Source organism: Lepidochelys olivacea, assembly GCF_965140295.1.
Source record: "Lepidochelys olivacea isolate rLepOli2 genome assembly, chromosome: 3".
Lineage (NCBI taxonomy): Eukaryota > Metazoa > Chordata > Testudines > Cheloniidae > Lepidochelys > Lepidochelys olivacea.
The window spans coordinates 15692323-15708367 of NC_140413.1; the positions used below are offsets into that span (position 1 = coordinate 15692323).

General features: G+C 42.5%; 1 protein-coding gene across 2 annotated transcripts in view; it reads right to left on the reverse strand.

Moving 5' to 3' along the window:
- The window catches only part of RCAN2 (regulator of calcineurin 2), a 164619-nt gene that overhangs the window by 121211 nt on the left and 27363 nt on the right, over positions 1–16045 (reverse strand). The gene's annotated exons all lie outside the window — the stretch shown is intronic.

The following is a 16045-nucleotide window of genomic DNA, read 5'->3' on the forward strand; positions in this document are numbered from 1 at the left end:
CTTTGCATTTATCAACTTTGAATTTCATCTTCCATTTTGTTGCCCAGTCACCCAGTTTTGAGAGATCCTTTTGTAGCTCTTCGTTCTGCTTGGGACTTCACTATCTTGAGTAGTTTTATATCATCTGCAAATGTTGCCACCTCACTGTTTACCCCTTTTTTCAGATCATTTATGAATATTTTGAATAGGACTGGTCCCAGTACAGATCCCTGGGGGACACCACTAGTTACCTCTCTCCATTCTGAAAATTGACCATTTAATCATACCTTTGTTTCCTATCTTTTAACCAGTTACCAATCCATGAGAGGACCTTCCCTCTTATCCCATGACAGTTTACTTTGCTTAATCATTTTTGTTCTCCTCTGGACTGTCTCCAATTTGTCCACATCTTTCCTGAAACGTGGCACCTGGAACTGGACAAAATACTCCGGCTGAGATCTTGTCACAGTGGGGAGTGGAAGAATTACTTCTCCTGTCTTGCTTACAACACTCCTGCTAATACATCCCAGAGTGAAGATTACTTTTTCTGGAGAAAAAAAAAGGTGTTACACTATTGACTCATATTTAGCTTTTGATCCATTATGACCCCCGGATCCCTTTCCGCAGTACTCCTTCGTAGGCAGTCATTTCCCATTTTGTATGTGTGCAACTGATTACTCCACTTGGAATTATGATGTGATTGGAATAACTGAGACTTGGTGGGAAAAAATCACATGACTGGAGTACTGTCATGGACGGATATAAGCTGTTCAGGAAGGACAGGCAGGGCAGAAAAGGGGAGGGAGTTGCATTGTATGTAAGAGAGCAGTATGACTGCTCAGAGCTCCGGTATGAAATTGCAGAAAAATCTAAGTATCTCTGGATTAAGTTTAGAAGAGTGAGCAACGAGGGTGATGTCATGGTGGGAGTCTGCTATAGACCACCAGACCAGGGGGATGAGGTGAACGAGGCTTTCTTCCAGCAACTAATGGAAGTTACTAGATCGCAGACCCTGGTTCTTATGGGAGACTTCAATCACCCTGATATCTGCTGGGTGAGCAATACAGCAGTGTACAGACAATCCAGGAAGATTTTGGGAAGTGAGGGGACAATTTCCTGGTGCAAGTGCTGGAGGAACCAACTGGGGCAGAGCTCTTCTTGACCTGCTGCTCACAAACTGGGAAGAATTAGTAGGGGAAGCAAAAGTGGATGGGAACCTGAGAGGCAGTGACCATGAGATGGCCGAGTTCAGGATCCTGATACAAGGAAGAAAGGAAAAGCAGCAGAATATGGACCCTGGACTTCAGAAAAGCAGACTTTGACTCCCTCCGGGAACTGATGGGTAGGATGCCCTGGGAGAATAACGTGAGTGGGAAAGGAGTCCAGGAGAGCTGGCTGTATTTTAAAAGAATCCTTATTGAGGTTACAGGAACAAACCATCCCGATGTGTAGAAAGAATAGTAAATATGGCACACAACCAGCTTGGCTTAACAGTGACATCCTTGTGGATCTTAAGCACAAAAAAGAAGCTTACAAGAAGTGGAAGATTGGACAAATGACCAGGGAGGAATATAAAAATATTGTTCGAGCATGCAGGAGTGAAATCAGGAAGGCCAAAAATCACACTTGGGAGTTGCAGCTAGCAAGAGATGTTAAGAGGAACAAGAAAGGTTTCTTCAGGTATGTTAGCAACAAGAAGAAAGTCAAGGAAAGCGTGGGCCCCTTACTGAATGAAGGAGGCAACCTAGTGACAGAGGATGTGGAAAAAGCTAATGTACTCAATGCTTTTTTGCCTCCGTCTTCACGAACAAGGTCAGCTCCCAACTGCTGCACTGGGCAGCACAGCATGGGGAGGAGGTGACCAGCCCTCTGTGGAGAAAGAAGAGGTTCAGGACTATTTAGAAAAGCTGGATGAGCACAAGTCCATGGGGCTGGATGCGCTGCATCCGAGAGTGCTAAAGGAGTCGGCGGATTGTGATTGCAGAGCCATTGGCCCTTATCTTTGAATACTCATGGCAATCGTGAGAGGTCCCAGACAACTGGAAAAAGGCTAATGTAGTGCCCATCTTTAAGAAAAGGGAAGGAGGAGGATCCTGGGAACTACAGGCCAGTCAGCCTCACCTCAGTCCCTGGAAAAATCATGGAGCAGGTCCTCAAGGAATCAATTCTGAAGCACTTAGAGGAGAGGAAAGCCATCAGGAACAGTCAGCATGGATTCACCAAGGGCAAGTCATGCCTGACTAATCTAATTGCCTTTTATGACGAGATAACTGGTTCTGTGGATGAAGGGAAACCAGTGGACGTGTTATTCCTTGACTTTAGCAAAGCTTTTGACACAGTCTCCCACAGTATTCTTGCCAGCAAGTTAAAGAAGTAGGTGCTGGATGAATGGACTATAAGGTGGATAGAAAGCTGGCTAGATTGTCGGGATCAATGGGTAGCGATCAATGGCTCCATGTCTAGTTGTCAGCCGGTATCAAGCAGAGTGCCCCAAGGGTCGGTCCTTGGGCCGGTTTTGTTCAATATCTTCATTAATGATCTGGAGGATGGCATGGGCTGCACCCTCAGCAAGTTTGCAGAGGACACTAAACTGGGAAGAGATGTAGATACGCTGGAGGGTAGGGATAAGATACAGAGGGACCTAGACAAATTAGAGGATTGGGCCAAAAGAAATCTGATGAGGTTCGACAAGGACAAGTGCAGAGCACTTAGGATGGAAGAATCCCATGCACTGCTAAAGACTAGAGACTGAGCAGCTAGGCAGCAGTTCGGCAGAAAAGGACCGAGAGGTTACAGTGGACGAGAAGCTGGATATGAGTCAGTGTGCCCTTGTTGCCAAGAAGGCTAACGGCATTTTGGGATGTATAAGTAGGGGCACTGCCAGCAGATTGAGGGTCATGGTCATTCCCCTCTCTTTGACACTGGTGAGGCCTCATCTGGAGTACTGTGTCCAGTTTTGGGCCCCACACTATAAGAAGGATGTGGAAAAATTGGAAAGTGTCCAGCAGAGGACAATAAAAAAAATCATTAGAGGACTGGAGCACATGACTTCTGAGGAGAGGCTGAGGGAACTGGGATTGTTTAGTCTGCAGAAGAGAAGAATGAGGGGGGATTTGATAGCTGCTTTCAACTACCTGAAAGGGGGTTCCAAAGAGGATGGATCTAGACAGTTCTAGGTGGGTAGAAAGCTGGCTAGATTGTCGGGATCAATGGGTAGTGATCAATGGCTCCATGTCTAGTTGGCAGCCGGTATCAAGTGGAGTGCCCCAAGGGTCGGTCCTGGGGCCGGTTTTATTCAATATCTTCATAAATGATCTGGAGGATGGTGTGGATTGCACTCTCAGCAAATTTGCGGATGATACTAAACTGGGAGGAGTGGTAGATACGCTGGAGGGGAGGGATAGGATACAGAAGGACCTAGACCAATTGGAAGATTGGGCCAAAAGGAATCTGATGAGGTTCAATAAGGATAAGTGCAGGGTCCTGCACTTAGGACGAAAGAACCCAATGCACAGCTACAGACTAGGGACCGAATGGCTAGGCAGCAGTTCTGCAGAAAAGGACCTAGGGGTGACAGTGGACGAGAAGCTGGATATGAGTCAGCAGTGTGCCCTTGTTGCCAAGAAGGCCAATGGCATTTTGGGATGTATAAGTAGGGGCATAGCGAGCAGATCGAGGGACGTGATCGTTCCCCTCTATTCGACATTGGTGAGGCCTCATCTGGAGTACTGTGTCCAGTTTTGGGCCCCACACTTCAAGAAGGATGTGGATAAATTGGAGAGAGTCCAGCGAAGGGCAACAAAAATTATTAGGGGACTGGAACACATGAGTTATGAGGAGAGGCTGAGGGAGCTGGGATTGTTTAGCCTGCAGAAGAGAAGAATGAGGGGGGATTTGATAGCTGCTTTCAACTACCTGAAAGGGGGTTCCAAAGAGGATGGCTCTAGACTGTTCTCAATGGTAGCAGATGACAGAACGAGGAGTAATGGTCTCAAGTTGCAGTGGGGGAGGTTTAGATTGGATATTAGGAAAAACTTTTTCACTAAGAGGGTGGTGAAACACTGGAATGCGTTACCTAGGGAGGTGGTAGAATCTCCTTCCTTAGAGGTTTTTAAGGTCAGGCTTGACAAAGCCCTGGCTGGGATTATTTAACTGGGAATTGGTCCTGCTTTGAGCAGGGGGTTGGACTAGATGACCTTCTGGGGTCCCTTCCAACCCTGATATTCTATGATTCTATGATAGTAGATGACAGAATGAGGAGTAATGGTCTCAAGTTGCTGTGGGGGAAGTTTAGGTTGGATATTAGGAAAAACTTTCACGAGAAGCGTGGTGAAGCACTGGAATATGTTACCTAGAGAGGTGGTGGAATCTCCTTCCTTAGAGGTTTTTAAGGTCAGGCCTGACAAAGCCCTGGCTGGGATGATTTAGTTAGGGATTGGTCCTGCTTTGAGCAGGGGGTTGGACTAGATGACCTCCTGAGGTCCCTTCCAACCCTGATATTCTATGATTAGTATGTCACCAAAGCTGCTACTCCTAGATTGTGATAGACACCCAAACCCCCACATTTTTTCTGCTTCAAGCTTTAATGGGAGTCTTTCCAGTTGTTGGGATTCAGATCAGGCCCTTAGCTCTCATAAACAAACACCAAAGAAAATCCCCATCCCAGCAAGACACACAATAACCCACCTTTGTCAACTATCCATAACACTCCCACTTTGCAGCATGCCGACAAGTCTAACAGATCAAAATGGGAAAGTGAATTTCAGCATCAAAGAGCCTTACAGAGCCCCTAGTCCATGGGCTTACACCTAGAATTTGAAATTATGGCTCCTTTGTTCACCAAGGAATTTGATTACAATCCCTACTGCCCCACTTGATCCTTTGGAGAGCTGAATGTATCCCCAAATACAGCAATAAAAACCCATGTATAGTTTGAAGGATGCCAAGTTAATTTCTCACTTGCTAGTGTCTGCTAGATGTTTAAATTATGATAAATTGGAGGAGGAAAAAACATATCACTAAACTCAGACTTTGGGGTTCACTAGTGAAGGTTTATTTTCACATCTAGTTGCCCTATGTTAATTTCGCGGGGAAACAGACCACTCTAGCCAACCCACTCATTTTGCCCTATATTAAGTTATAACCTAGTTTACTTTGCAATGGATTCAGAGACCTTTGCTCATGTTGAGCAATACCTGAATTCGTGTACTAAGTCAATGGGTGAAACCCTCACTCCATTGAAATCAATGGCAAAACTCTAATGGACTTCAACGGACCTAGAATTTTATCCACTGGGACTATTTGTGGAGTAAAACACTACCCAGCTTGACGAATATGGGGCTCAAAATCTAGTCAGAGATCAGTTAAAAATATATATTTAGACACACACACATTGTACAGTAGAGATTTTTTCCTTTCAAATAATGAGGATAGCTATCTCTGGAACTGTAGTTTGTTCAGTGTAATGTAGGGACATACATAGGGATATCCAACCTACTTTATTGTGGGTGACATTCACCCCCATGGAGAAGGCCAGCACAAGCCCTGTGCATCACTGCAGTCTTATTTACAGGATTTAAATCTTGTACTAGTTCTGTATTCCACCCTGTGAATACAGTTCTGCAACATCAGAGTTCATTACAGGTGGATGTCCTTGTGTATTAAGATGCTGGATTCTAAAGTACAGTAAATACTGCTTTTCTAGGCTTGTAACCTACTCTTCACCTTTTCTGCGCTATGACACAAAAGAGAGAAAAAAAAGAAAAAAGTTGAAGGGAGGGCCATTAGCCATAAGTTTTGAGATTTCCCCCGACCAAACTTTATTGGTTCTCATAACATCTTCTTTAAAAAGGGTTTGAAATACCACATGCAAATGTCTCCTTTTAGTGCACCTTTATTGTAGGCGTTAATAGGCTTAAATATTTCCAGACTCTATAGAAAAATAAATGCATATGGAAGCCTAAAATATTAAAGATGATGTCTGGATGTTATGTTTATAGACAGTGTATTAAAAAGAAACACAATGAAGCAGCCATTAATAATAATAATGTCTTTCATGTTACTTCAATTACAAGAAACAATTATTTATGTCAAATGACATTTTGATAAGGTTTGGAGTGGGTGGTTGAACTACATTCAATAGCTTGATTTTTTTAAACTTGTCTAATTTCAGTTCAAAGTTTCCGCTAATGCTTTTATGGATTGTTGTTGGTCATGTTAGTTACAGGATTTTAGTTAAAGAACCTGGACCATCGGACTCATTTGGCATGCCAGAGACAGGGCTGGTCCTTTGTCTCTTACCACCAGCTCCTCAAGGAGAGGTGAAAGTATGCAAATCTCAGAGCTTATGCAAAGAATGTTACCACAGCTATCCCCAATACTGTATTATTCTTATTTGTTCATGTGTCTTATTAAAATCAATGCAAAAAACAGAGAAGCTCCAGAAGTCCCTAAGGCTTTGCTTTGCCCTTAATGTGAATGGCCTTGCCACACCCCCCAATGGTTCCTACAAAATACTGAACTCAGTGGTTTTAGTTCCGAGTAGACTGATTTCAGGGAAAAGAACCTTATCACCTCCTGATCATTGGCAATCAGTACAAACGGTATTAACCTTTAAAAAGGATCAGGCAGCAGTATTTTTTACACACACACACACACACACACACACACACACACACACACACCCCTTTAGTTAAGCTGGTACAACTGAGTGTAGACCAGGCCTTCAGTTGTCGACCAGATTTCTGGACACAATCAGACAGTCAGGAATCTAATCATCATCCTTTGTGCCTGCAATGCAATTAAATGCAGGCACAAAATTGGAAATTGGTTTAAAATAATAAACAGGCCCTACATTTATTTAAATTTTTTCCCAATTGAGTTTATTGGTGTGGGATAAAAAGAGAAAAATTCCATCAGAGTTAGACCTGTCTTTAAGTTATTACTTCATTTACGTTTTTACTAGCCTTCAAGCGTATTTATTAAAGCAAAAAGACATTTCACTCTGTCCTCATGGATCACTTGGTCATTATGACACTAATGGTTTTGAGCAGAAACCCAGGATGCTTATAACTGTATGAATTTCTGGGCAATTTAGAGCCAATATTTCTGTCAGGTTTTACTTTACTGAACGTGCAGATACACTCACAAAAAGAAACAGGCATCATTACTCTACTTTTAAAGTAAGAGGGCTAGATAAATGTGTCTAAACAATTCAAAGGAAATGTATCCCTCTCATTGCATTAATTTACCTAAATGGCTTTTACTACAAAGTGCAGCAAAACTTTTAGCAAAAAAAAACAAAAAAAAAAAACCCACAGATAAAATATGATTTATTTATTTATTTGTGTGCACACGCACATTTGGAGGAGAGCGCAATATGCAACCCTTTTCCCTTACAAGTACATTTGTGTTCTATTCTTTTTTCAAAAGGTAAAAAGAAAAAACATATCAGGTCTTCGTTTACTAATTTTTTTTCTAACTAGAATGGAGTGGGGACCTGGCATCATTTATACACAGAAATGGTTTTTTGGTTTGTTTTTTTATGTTGTCTATCCCCCTGCCAATCCCTGATCCTGAATGACTCTTCCATAATAGTCCCAAATGAATTTATTAGTCAGAATTAGCATCAGCATGACAGTTGCTATTAAAGTTGTAAGGTCATACTCAATTGGCGCCAATCAATATAGCTCTGTTGAAGCCAATGGAGCTATGCCAATATACACCTGCTGAGTACCTGGCCCACAGAAAGTTAACGGAGTTTCACTTACAAGATGAAAGTAGTTTGGGGGAAAGTAGGTTACAGTGGTTAGAGTAGGGATTGGGAAACAGGAGATGGCAGTTCTATTCCCACTGACTTGCTATGTAACCACTTAGTCTGTCAATGCTCCTGTGTCCCCATCAGTAAAATGTCTATAACATGTTATCTACCTCACAGGGATAATGTGAAGATTTTACTCATGCTTTATAAGATACACAGATAAAGTGTGCTATAGAAGAAGTCCATGTTGTTATATATTTGTCTGGGGAAGAAATAAACCCTGGAAGTCTGGCTGTACAGCTCCAAATACTCTTTGGTCCTATCAACAAAATGGAGGGAAGAAGCATCCAACAAATCCTGGACCAGTGGGTATGAGATAAAAGTAAATAAAATAAAAAAAAACCAAAACACAACCCTCAGTGAAAGCCCACGCTGTGCTGCAGGTATCATTTGTAAAGTGTAAACAAGCCCCAAAATGGCAGAGAACTTAAAAACTGGACAGTGAAAGACCACGAAACCCAGACATGATTGACCCGGATGATAGTCTAAACAAAAAGAACTCCCATCCATGTGTGAATCAGTGTGAAGTAATGGAAACAGCTACAACATATAACTGGGTTCAAAAAAGAATTAAACAAGTTCTTGAAGGATAGGTCTATTAATGGCTATTGGCAGGGATGCAATGCCATGCTCTTGGTGCCCCTAAATCTCCAACAGCCAGAAGCTAGGACTAGACAATAGTGGGTGGATAACTCAAAATTGCCCTGTTCTGTTCATTTCCTCTGAAGCATCTCAGCCACCGTCTGAGACAAGATATTGGACTAGGTGGATCCCACTGATCTGAGCCAGTATGGCCATTCTTAGTTCTTAACAGACATTCGGACACATGGAGTGGCAATCCTGGACTTTTATTATATAGACAAAAACCTTTTTAGTGAAAAGCAACTTTTGGGGTGTGATTTTTCTTGCCCTGGTACCCAAGTTGTATCAGTGGAAAAGCATGTTTCAAGAACCTGTCCCTGCTCAAGGATAAGAGAGCCATGTAGCAGGCCTGAGGTTTACTGTCAACAGAGGCACTTTGTCTTGTGGTTAAGAGATCTATATGGGGCTGTTTGTACAATACCTCTAACACAAGGGACTGAAGACGTGATCTTACATCAGTGTACCAGACAGAAGAACTGCCCGGCCTGTCCATTTTAGTCAAAGCCTGGTGTAATCTCAGGCAAACCACCTCCCCCTTTGTCTAACATGCCTAAAAGCTAGTGATGGAAAACATTAAAAGCCATCCTGGCTACTATATCTGAAACGGATTCTGATCCCCTACTCAGAGTAGGGATTACCCTGTTCTACAAAGCAGTTCCGTAGAATTCAGTGGGACTGTCTGTGGAGTAAGGAACTATCCAATATGAGCAAGGGTATCAGAATCTGACCCTTAATATAGCATTATCAATATTGTCCATTTTCGCCTAGGCCTAAAGAGATGGTGGAAGAGTCCTGGTCCCAGTGAGCAAGTCTATTTGCAGAGTCCAAACAAACAAAAATCAATGTTTTGAAAGTTAGGAAGATGTCCCCATGGAGACATCTAAGAAACTTACATGGTCCCCCCTTATCCTGGTATCTGAGCACTATACAATCTTTAATATATTTAGCCTCACAGCAACTTTGTGGGGGAAGTATCAGTAACCCAGATAATACACACACAGCCAGAGAGCTGTGCCCAAAGTCAAACAGGAAGCCTATGTTGGAGCAGGGAATTGAAAATGGGTCTCCCCCAGGCTAGCACCCTAACCAGTCAGCTATCCTTCCTCTCCATGACAGATTCCAAAGTGTCCCTGGAGGGTTTTCTGATTGTATTCTTTCCTGGATCATTTACCTTTTACAATTTCTACCAGCATTTCTATCACCTGTCAGAACTTGCTCCGAGCGGTGCTACCAGGTACAGGTGATGACAGTGGTTTCACTTTTTCCAACTTCTCTGTGGCTGCCCCCCAGGTGCTAACTAATCATACTAGTCTCCCCTAAACATTCAGGGCTGCTACAGCCACCTACAATTTACTTTCCATCCAGTTAACCTGGCAGATATTTGTAACTGCTACCAGAGGGCACCCCTTTGTGTCGACACCTGTTAGCAGGCACTAGCGTGCAGAACAGCCACTGATGGTGACTGGGGAAGTATCAAGCAGTGGCCCTTCAGTTAAAAAACAAAAAAATTATGAAAGGTCCAAATTCTGCCCTCATTTATGCCCATGTAGCACCACAGTATGTGACCCAGTGAAATAAAATACAGCAGCACCAGAGGGAAAGGAGGAAGATGCACATTTGCGCCTATGAAGTATTTCTGAATCTCAGATACAACCATCTGGAGATGCTGTGTCATTTGCTTTCACCACAGGAGGGGTATACAGAGTCAGTGAAGCTGCACCAGAAATTTTGGCACGGAGGACTCTGGGTCCCGCATACAAAGATTCCGTATTATTAAAAAAGTAACTCACAAGGTTAAAATAGGACTATATTGATAGCTCTTACTTTGCTCCTACTGCAGCAATGGGCCAGCTGAAGGCAAATGACTGTACAAATTGCATAACCCTAGATACTAAATAAGGGATGGTTTCTGCCACCCTCCTCTATGCTGAGCAGCATCTTACGCCACAATAGAGAAAATGGAGCTGCTCATTAACTAATGCAAGTGAGGGCAGCAGACACTGTCCCCCAGTGAAAGGGCAAATACAACAGGGAGGTTCATTTGGAACTATTAGGATCCACCCCGAGCAGCTCCCCAAAGAGACGTGAGGAAGGAAAGACTCAACTGCCAACAGTCCCCAAGGGGCTGTCTACCAACTGGGAACAGCTGGAGTGCAATAGTTTTTGGCCATGTCCCCTCACTGCCTACAACATGCCCCATATGCCAAAGCTGCAGCAGTGAGGAGGACAGTGCAGAAGTCAGCTATGCCAGTTCTATGCTTCTGATGGCTCTGCCATGCCAGCAGACTCTCCATCCAGTTGGGCAAACACAGTTGGTTTTTGGAGCAGCACAAAGGGAGATGAGCAATGCTCACAGGACCTGATCCTCCTCTTTTATACCAGTTTTATGCTGCTGCAACTCCAGTCGTGTCACTCCTGATTTACACCCGTATACATGAAAACAGAATAAAGTCCCCCTGTTTTAACCTCTCTCTCTTTTTTTTCCCCTTTAAGAAATTAGAAGGAAACTGTTCCTGGACTTGTATGCCAAGTTGCTCATCTGACCAAAGAGTTTCACCTGATTTCTGAGTTAGAACTGAAAACTTCTAAAGAAGTACTCGCTGAGCCAACTAAAGCAGTATGAATGCACAGCTAAAATATCTGCTACTACATCACTGATTGCAAGGATGCATCCTCTCTGTACAGTTGCTGAAGTTGGTTTACATTTTTCAACGTTAGTGGGCAAAATAAATGGAACAAAAGGTGTATGCTATGCAAGTTTTAGTAGGGCTTTCGCAGGGAAAGGGGAAGTAAGCCCTCTTCCTGCTTTGTCTGTCGTATTGTTTCATTCCCTCTGCCAAGTGACTGATTTAGAATTTGTCCCTGGAAGTGCAGATAACAGCAAAAAGTGAGATTAAATTTTGACAAAAAACACTAATTTGAACTGTCTGGATGATTAATGTCCCAGTGTGCTGAAGTGATGGACATCATTGCATCAAACATTACATACCAGAAAATAACTGCTGTCCCATCACTCATTTAAAAACAACAACACTGTATTCTTCAGTATCATAATATAAACTACATAAATTAGATCATAATTGTAGAATATTTTATATGTATTCACACACACTCACGCACAAAAAATATGACTGCTCAGTTCTTCACCCTCATGCAGCCTAATATGTACTCTGGGCCAGATCCTCAGCTGGTGTAAGTCAGTATATCTCCACTGATATCATAGATCCCCAAGACCTGCATATCACAGCCCATGGAACTTCCCCAAAATCATTCCTAGAACATACCTTTTACAAAAACATCCAATCTTAAAAACAGTCAATGAGGGAGAATCCACAACGACTGGATAAATTGTTCTAATGGTTAATTAATCTCACTATTAAAAATGTATGCCTTATTTCCAGTATAAATTTGTCGAGCTTCAACTTTCAGACACTGAGCGTGTTAAACCTCTCTCTCTAAGAATGAGGAGTGCATCATTAAATATTTGTTCCCGTGGTCTACGCTTACAGCCTAATCAAGCTACCCCTTAATCTTCGAATCGTAGATCTTCTCTTTGTCAAGCTAAATAGATTGAGCTCTTTGAGTCTATCACTCAAAGGCATGTTTTCTAATCCTTTAATCATTCTCATGGCACTTCTCTAAACCCTCTCCAATTTATCAACATCTGGAATCGGAACTGGACACAGGTGGTGGAACTGGGAGTGCTGCTGCACCCCTTGGCTTGAAGTGGTTTCCATCATATGCAGGGCTTACAGTTTGTTTCCGTCCCTCAAATGAGCCACTTTAAAAAAAAAATAGTTCATTAACTTTAGTTTTCGGTCTCCTCTATGGGGCAGATTCAGGGATCCTGATACATGCTTAATAGCACCTGACTCCAGGAATCATCCCACTGACTTCAATTGGACTAGCTACAAAGTAAAGTAAAGACTAAGTCTCTAAGGTGCCACTAGTACTCCTTTTCTTTTTGCGAATACAGACTAACATAGCTGCTACTCTGAAACCTATTCAAACCTAATACATATCATGGATCAGCTTTGGTTCAAGTTCAACCAATACTTACAAAGCCAGCAGTGGTTCACTCAGACATTTGGGAAGGGGTTTGCAAACTGTCTGAAGATTTTGCATCTCTGACTCTTATTTCTGGTGCTCAGCATCATGGTGATTGAGCAGCGGTGCCATCACTGGAAATTTCAGTCAAGATCGGTTGTTTTTCTGAGAGATATGGTCTCGTTCAAGCAGGAATTAATTCCTGGAAGTCCTATGGCCTGTGTTATGCAGGAGGTCAGACTAGGTGATCACTAGCCTTAAAAATCTATGGGCAGAGGGGGTGGATCTCTTTTCAGAGATTTCTTCTCAAACTGTCTGACAGAGCTGGGAGACATGGCTCCTAAGTATCAGTTGAAGGCCGAGACCAGCTCCTTGACTCTTGTGCCTTAATGCCCCAAACAAGAGCACAGCCCTGGTGGAACATCCCTGATAAAGCTCTGGCAGTTAAGCACTGCTCCTTGGACTTCCAGGGTGGTACTGTTTTCCACCCTGAGTTTGGAAGGGCTGGTGGGGAGGGTCAATGACAGACATCAACCCAGACTCACCCGCACCTCTGCTGGCCCAACCCACTGTCTGTTGCCTCCTCACATGCAGATTTGGAGGCCGACAGAGCACCCTCACTATCATCTTAGGAAGTTAGTGGGTTCCAAACTGGTACAAGTTTCACTATTTTACTTATACCCATCATGTAGCTTACACTGTCATTTATAACCCCATAGAATTTGGCCTGTGGGTTGGTGCCCCTTGCGCTAGGGACAAATTCTGCTTGCATCTCACTGGTGTTTTTGGAGTTACTCTGCATCTATACCAATATCACTCAGTGCAGAATGCATAACCAGGCTTGCTTGGATTTTGCCCCCTTGTAAGAACAGTGCCGTCCACTGGAAAGGTGTCTGTGGAGAGATTTTTCCCTACTTCGCCACACTACCCCTGCATCAAGTACCCACTGCATGCTGACGGTGTGATCAAACTTCAGTCAGTAACAACCTGCAGCCTGTGCTCTGGTATTCGTATATTGGTAACACTATAATCATAGTGTCTGGTGTCCAAACTTAGTAGTGCTGCTGGTATTTCACACTGGGGCAGACTTTTCTAGGGTGTTCCACACAACTATGGTTTATTTGATGTTGCATGCCCTGGCCAAATACAGGAAACTAATGAGATTAGATTGTGGGAAATGGGATGAGGAAGGGCAGCCTAGCATTAAAACGTTTGCAAGTTAGACATTCGGCCAGTTCCACATTGCAGATCCAATCATCCAGAAATGTCAGGGTATTCAAAATCTGGATCTGAAAGTTGTGGCTTGGGAACATCACAACTGAAATATTACAACCGGAACAACGCAAGGCATGAACACTCTTAACTGTCAAACTTCAAGGCAGATATTCTCTCGTAACACAAACTTGGAGCACAAACAGTGTGTTATTCTAACTGCATAAAAACTAATCAACTAAGAATTCAATATATATGAGAGAGTGAGAGACATGTAATAGTCCCAGTGACATGGAATGTAATTTTTAAAACCTATATTCTTCATTTAGTCTTTAATAGAGATGAGGGTGTTGCCATTCATCCTTCCTCCAAAAGAAAGGAAATGGTATTGTTGTACAAGAGAGGGACAGCAGATGGCACCACTATCACTTGGAAAGATCCTGAAATGGAGACAAGATTTCAGGGATTTTTGTATGCCATTGCTACCATTTGCTCACTGTCTGACGACTTTTCAAATCAAGTGTATTCTAGTGACTGCTTTTAACCACAAGCCTGATTCTTATGTGCACAAAGGAGCTACAGCAATATACTCTGGCAGTGGAAAGGGTCTCGAAGTGGGTGTAAATATAATTTACATGCACTCTAAGGACTCCTTTAAAACATTGCCAAAGTGGTTGGGAGTGGGCTTTGTGCGTGCGTACACAATTGGGGGTTGGAGATGAGGGGCTTTATACCTCTTCTACAAAAAACTGGGATTGGATAAATAATTAAAGAGAACACTGAGTTTGGAACAGAAGCCCTTTTATCTCACTTTTAGTAAAATGGATAAATAGAGTTATGGTACGAAACTACTCTTTAAAGTGATAGTCAACAAGTATTTATTATTAATTATTATTACTACTACTCCTCCTCCTCCTCTTCGCTTCCCCCTTCCCCCCACAAAAAAAAGAGCTGTCTATGCCCCATAGCATAAACAAGAATTCAACCCAGTATCTTTTGCTTTCAGTTAGCATTAGAGAGGAAGTTAGCTAGCCAGTTCTCGACAGAAGCTTTAGTCAGAGGTCTCAATGCACAAAAGAGGCAGAAGCATTTTAGTTTCTTAGGGAACAAGGACCTCTACTGAATTAAGAGAAAACTACAATAGAACCTCAGAGTTACCAACACCAGAATTACAAACTAACCGGTCAACCACACATCTCATTTAGAGCTCTAAGTTCACAATCAGGCAACAGAGATAAAAAAAAGAAAATACTGTACAGTACAGCACTGTGTTAAACTACTAAATAAAAGGAAAGTTTAAAAAAAAGATTTGACGAAGTAAGGAAACTGTTTCTGTGCTTGTTTCATTTAAATTAAGATGGTTAAAAGCAATTCTTCTGCATAGTAAAGTTTCAAAGTTGAATTAAGTCAATGTTCAGCTGTAAACTTTTGAAAAAAACACCATAAAGTTTTGTTCAGAATTATGAACATTTCAAAGTTACAAACAACCTCCATTCCCGAGTGGTTTAACTCTGAAGTTCTACTGTATTCACTATAGATTAGCTCCATCTGAGCAAAGCAAATCCCTTTGTGCTAGCAATAAGATATAGAGAGAACTACTTAAACAAGGATCAAACATGTATAGACCAGAGGGCTTTACTAGAGTAAATTAGTATTAGAGACAAAGGGCGAATGTAAGGTTTCAGTAACTGGCAAGGTGAGTCTGGTGTCCATCCGGTCAGCTATTGTCCAGAAAGAATGACCATGTCATTTAGACTGAAAAAGAAAGGACTTCATTTTCTCTTATTTCAGTGTTACAGTTGGCAAGTTAGCAATCAGAAATGGGGAGTCACAGTCTACGTCTGCTTATGGGGAGCCAGACCTGGTGAATATCACCGAGGCTTAGTATGGTGAGGAACATGATCAGACCATGTCACCAGGAAGCTTAAAATTACCATCACAGGGGTGAGCGGTGGGGGGGGGGGAGAAGTAGTGCTTGCTGTACGTATGGTATATGAGCCTATTTGGGTGACTGAGCAGGCAGCAAACAGAGTCAGAATTACCCTCCTCCCGGGGGTTTGGCCTTATTGATCAACAATAAATCATTTTAAAATTTCTCCCCAAAAAAACAGCTGTTCCTAGGATTTCCTGGTATCAGAGGGGTAGCCGTGTTAGACTATCTACAAAAACGAGGAGTCCAGTTGCACCTTAAAAGCTAACAGATTTATTTGAGCATAACCTTTCATGGGTAAAAACCAACTTCAGAAGAAGTGAGCTTTTTACCCATGAAAGCTTGTGCCCAAATAAATCTGTTAGGATTTTCCATCAGAACTTTTAGGGTATGTCTATATTGCAGTTAGACACTCA